This window comes from Macaca thibetana, chromosome 13, assembly GCF_024542745.1.
Source record: "Macaca thibetana thibetana isolate TM-01 chromosome 13, ASM2454274v1, whole genome shotgun sequence".
Classification (NCBI taxonomy): domain Eukaryota; kingdom Metazoa; phylum Chordata; class Mammalia; order Primates; family Cercopithecidae; genus Macaca; species Macaca thibetana.
This window is the reverse complement of record NC_065590.1, coordinates 12,986,582-12,992,581: the sequence shown is the minus strand read 5'-3', so window position 1 is coordinate 12,992,581 and position 6,000 is coordinate 12,986,582.

Here is a 6,000-nt window from a genome sequence, read left to right as displayed (position 1 = left end):
CTGTCCCCCAAAAAAATAAAAATAAAAAATTCAAACAACCCAACAAGAACATGCAAAGGACACTGATCACAGAAAAAGAATATATGAGGAGATACAGAAACTTACTCATAATTAAACAAGAGGAAGTTAAAACAATAAAATATGTTTTTCACCTATAAGTTTAGTAAACTGTGATTATACTCAATATTGAAAAAGTGTGTGCTGCGCATGGTGGCTCATACCTGTAATCCCCACACTTTGGGAGGCTGAAGCAAGAAGATCGCTTGAACCCAGAAGTTTGAGGCCAGCCTGGGCAACATAGGGAGTCCTTGTCACTACAAAAAATTTTAAAATGAGCCTGGTGTGGTAGCACATACCTGTGGTCCCAGCTACTTGGGAGAATGAGGTGGGAGGATCGCTTGGGTCACGGAGGTCGAGGCTGCAGTGAGCCATGCTTGTGCCACTGCACTCCAGCCTGGGCAACACAGAAAGAACCTATCTCAGACAAAAAAAAAAAAAAAAAAAAAAAAAAAAGACTTTGATTCTGATGTTCCTCTCAGATCTCCCCAACTTGGGAATTACTAGTTTATCATTTATGTCGATAAAGCAACATTTCTTTTCATTTTAAAGGTTTTAAATAGTTAATTATGCTCCCAAATTCGACAGTGTCAGAATCACTGAGGGGGGAGGAAGGAGGAAGTTAAAAAGTACATAGCCTGCGGGCATCCCACCCTAGAGATACAGACTTTTGAAGACTTGGCATCTTGGGCGGTGCCAAGGAATCTGCATTTTAACAAACTCCCTGAAAGACTCCACACTAGGACTGGGAGGCACTGGTTGGAAAATCAGGTCAGTTCAGCTTCTCCAATCTCAACCCTGGCTAGTGGGGTTGATCCATGTAGATCTAGAATCAGGAAGCCGCCATACAATCAAGGTTGTCACCAATATTATCACGGTCGACAACAGCAGCAGCAGCAGCGGTATCTTAGTTGTTGTCATAGTCATCATCATCGTCATCATCATCAAAAACATCTATGGGTTCCTATTATATGAAAGGCAGGCACTAACTTTTAAAAGTAGAAACGAAGCAGAGGGCCATAGGATACAAAGGCTGTGACAGCTGGGACTAGAAGAATGGGTCTGGATTCAATTGGAAGTTGGTTAAGAAGAGGTATGGTAAGTCAGTAAAATACATCTGTCACTTATACAAAGATATTTTATATATAATGTAGGCCAGCAAACTGATGAAGCCGCTGATTTGATTTGATTTTTTTGAGACAGGGTCTTGCTCTATCACCTATGCTGGTGTGCAATGTCGCAATCACAGCTCACTGTAGCTTCCACCTCCAAGGCTCAAGTGATCCTCCCCACCTTGGCATCCCAAAGTGCTGAGATTACAGACATGAGCCACCACACCCGGCCCATGCCTTTCTGTAAGAGAGAAGAGTTCAGTGTTTCCAGAAGAAAACTTCTATCTTCATAAGGATCATGTGCATGACTGGGTGAGGATTTGCAAATTAGCATATCTTGTAGATAAGTTTTGCTCATTTGAAAGCCTAATTTGGTCTTAAAAGAGAAGCTTATTTCAGTTTTCCCAGGCATGATAAAGTGACCTTTGAAATTGGTAAGCCTGGGCAGGGGATGGCCGGGGCCACGGAGTCCCTTGGTCCCCTGGGTCATGCAGACTGGGAATCTTGTCTGAAGCTCTGTGGGAGCAGGGATTCATTGTTTACCTTTTTTTGTTTTTTGGTTTTTTTTTTTTGAGATGGAGTCTCGTTCTGTCTCCCAGTGGTGCGATCTCGGCTCACTGCAAGCTCCGCCTCCCGGGTTCAAGCAACTCTCTGCCTCAGCCTCTTGAGTCCCTGGGATTACAGGCACCCACCACCACGCCCTGCTAAGTTTTGTATTTTTAATGGAGACCATCTTGGCCAGGCTGGTCTTGAACTCCTGACCTCGTGATCCACCCACCTTGACCTCCCAAAGTGTAGGATTACAGGTGTGAGCTACCACGCCCGGCCAGGATTCATGGTTTATCACTTATACCTACAGCTAGAGCCAGGGTCTGGCATGCTCAATAGATATTTCTTGTATTCATAAATGAACCTGGTCATAAACTCACCTGAAACGTTTACTGAAAACATTTTGCAGGGCATGAAAACTGTTTGACACAGATGGAAAAAGGTTTACTTCCTTTCCTTCTTTCTTTTTCCTTTCTCTTTCTTTCGTTCTTTCTTTCATGAGACAGTCTCTTTCTTTTCTTTCTTTCGTTCTTCTTTCTTTCGTGAGTCAGTCTCTTTCTTTCTTTCGTGAGACAGTTTCTTTCTTTCTCTTTCCTTCTTTCCTTCTTTTGTGAGATAGTCTCTTCATTGCTTCCTTCCTTCCGTCCTCCCTCCCTCCCTCCCTCCCTTCTTTCCTCTCTCCTTCCTTCCTTCTTCTTTCTTTTCTTTTCTTTCGTGAGGCAGTCTCACTCCGTCGTCGAGGCTGGAGTGCAGTACAATGACCTCAGCTCACTGCAACCTCCACCTCCCAGTTTAAGCTCGTGCCTCAGCCCTCTTGAGTAGCTGGGATTACAGACATGCGCCATCACGCCCGGCTAATTTTTGTATTTTTAGTAGAGACAGGGTTTCACCATATTGGCCAGGCTGGTAAGTAATCTGCCCACCTCAGCCTCCCAAAGTGCTGGGATTATAGGTGTGAGCCACCGCGCCCAGCCAAGACAAAAGATTTTCATAATTATTGTCCAGTAAGGGTAGTCAGGGACAAGAAATCCTTTCTCTATTCCTTTTTGATATTATCTGGGATTATACTTAGGTCGGTGCAAAAGTAATTGCAGTTTTTGCCATTAACAGTAATGGCAAAAAAGTTTTTTTTGTTTTTTTTTTTTGTTTGTTTGTTTGTTTTTTTTGAGACAGAGTCTCGCTTAGTCGCCCAGGTTGGAGTGCAGTGGCGCGATCTCGGCTCACTGCAAGCTCCGCCTCCCGGGTTCACGCCATTCTCCTGCCTCAGCCTCCCGAGTAGCTGGGACTACAGGCGCCCGCCACCTCGCCCGGCTAATTTTTTGCATTTTTAGTAGAGACGGGGTTTCACAGTGTTAGCCAGGATGGTCTCGATCTCCTGACCTTGTGATCCGCCCGCCTCGGCCTCCCAAAGTGCTGGGATTACAGGCGTGAGCCACCGCGCCCGGCCTGGCAAAAAAGTTTTAATGGCAAAAACTGCAATTACTTTTACGCCAACCTAATATCTGCATAAATTCACAACAGATCCCAGGATTACTTAAGATGGCTTTTGGAAGCAAATATTTATTGAATAAAAGGTAGCAAGGCCAGGCACAGTGGCTCATGCCTATACTCCCAGCACTTTGGGAGGCCGAAGTGGGAGTATCGCTTGTGCCCAGGGGTTCGAGATTAGCTTGGGCAACATAGTGAGACCCTGCTTCTACTCAAATACAAAGAAATTAAAAGATTAGCCGGGAGTGGTGGCATGTGCCTGTGGTCCCAGCTACTTGGGAGGCTGAAGTGGGAGGATCACTTGAGCCAGGGAGTTCAAGGCCGCAGTGAGCCAAGATGGCGCCACTGCACTCCAGCCTGAGTGACGGACACTCTGTCTCAAAATAAAAAATAAAAATAGGCCGGGCGCGGTGGCTCAAGCTTGTAATCCCAGCACTTTGGGAGGCCGAGACGGGTGGATCACGAGGTCAGGAGATCGAGACCATCCTGGCTAACACGGTGAAACCCCATCTCTACTAAAAAATACAAAAAACTAGCCGGGCGAGGTGGCGGGTGCCTGTAGTCCCAGCTACTCGGGAGGCGGAGGCAGGAGAATGGCAGGAACCCAGGAGGCGGAGCTTGTAGTGAGCCGAGATGGCGTCACTCACTCCAGCCTGGGCGACAGAGCCAGACTCCTTCTCAAAATAAATAAATAAATAAATAAATAATATAAAAATAAAAATAAAATAAAAAGTTAGCCAAACCTATCAAATGGGGCAATTAAATACCTTTTTCCATTCCCATATAGACACATGAGAGCTGCAATTCTTCATGCTGGTTTTTTTATTTGTTTTTTGAAACAAAGTCTTGCTCTGTCCCCCAAGCTAGAGTGCAGGGGCGCGTTCTCAGCTCACTGTAACCTCTGCCTCCCGGGTTCAAGCAATTCTTGTGCCTCAGCCTCTCGAGTAGCTGGGACTACAGGCGCATGCCACCACACCCGGCTAATTGTTTTGTATTTTAGTAGAGACGGGGTTTCAGCGTGTTGCCCAGGCTGGTCTCAAACTCCTATGCCTGCCTTGGCCTCCCTAAGGGTTAGGATCACAGGTGTGAGCCACCGTGCCTGGCATGCTGGTTTTAAAAAGTTCATGAAACAGAATTTGTTTTACTAATTTAGAACATACTTTGAAAATAATCCTCATTAAATTTAATATCACTTTGCTTCTATACTGATCATAATAGTTCTATCCTTATTGAAGATCTATTTTTAGGTTTGGATCTTTGGTAATCAATGAAATTAACTTGTATTACAGTATTTATGCTTACATTTTAAAACATTTGAAACATTACATAAGAAAACAAATTTTTTTTTTTTTTTAAAGACAGAGTTTCACTCTTGTCGCCCAGGCTGGAGTGCAATGGAGAGATCTCGGCTCACTGCAACCTCTGCCTCCTGGGTTCAAGCGATTCTCATGCCTCAGCCTCCCGAGTAGCTGGGATTACAGGCGTGCACCACTACACTCAGCTAATTTTTGTATTTTGAGTAGAGCCAAGGTTTCACCATGCTGGCCAGGCTGGTCTCGAACTCCTTACCTCAAGTGATCTGTCCGCCTCCACCTCTCAAAGTGCTGGGATTTCAGGCGGTGAGCCACAGTGCCCAGCCAGGAAACAATTTTATCAGTACAATTAATGATCTATTTATATTGTTTACCTTCTGTTTACAGCAAGTGATCTTTCAAATTTTTAATTTACAGTAATGCTGTACGGTTTCTTTTTCAAAAAATAGGGCCAAGTGTGGTGGCTCACGCCTGTAATCCCAGCACTTTGGGAAGCTGTGGTGGGCAGATCGCTTGTGCTCAGGAGTTCAAGACCATCCTGGGCAACACAGCAAAACTCTGTCTCTACCAAAAATACCAAAACTTAGCCAGGTGTAGTGGCACACACCTGTGGTCCCAGCTACTCCGGAAGCTGAGGTGGGAGGATTGCTCGAACTCAGGAGGTGGAGGATGCAGTGAGCCAAGATCGTGCCACTGCACTCCAGCCTGGGTGACAAGAGACCTCATCTCCAAAAAAAAAAAAAAAGGGGGGGGGGTGGGGAGGAAATGGAATTTAAGTTTAAAAATTGAATCTATTAAAAGAAAAACATTAAGCAATTAATAGCAGAAGTGGCATAGAGAATCAGCAAAACTCATGAAGAGGACATCAGAATGACCAGATTTGGGAAAACTGAGCTTTAGAAGAGTGTGAAGCCATCAGAGTGCGGACAAGGCTGTCTAAATGAGCTGCTTCTGCTAGGTTCACAAGTGTCATGCGATGGGAGCCACTGAGAGTTAGAAGCATGGGAGGCTCATGACTGGATCTGCCCTCTTAGCAGATCATTATGAGGGTGGTGTAGAGAGAGGATTGGAAGGCACAAGAGGAGGCAGGGAGGCCAGCAAGGGACCGACAGCAGTAATCCAGGACGGAATGAAGGTGGGTGAACCTCAATGCTGCCAGTGGGACACAGAGTAAAGTGCTATCATAGCACGACTTGGTCACTGAGGTAGAAGACCCTTAATTCTCTGGCTTAGATAACTAGATCAACAAGAGACCCTCCATAGAGATCAGGAACAAAGGAGGAGAAGCAGGTTTTCAGAGAATTCTGCAGATGGCCAGGCAAGGTGGCTCACTTCTATAATCCCAGCACTTTGGGAGCCCAAGGAAGGAGGCTCAATATATTGAGGCCAGGAGTTTGAGACCAGCCTGGGCAACATAGTGAGACTCCAGCTCTACAAAAAATAAAAATTAAAAATTTGCCAGGCATGGTGGTATGTGCCTG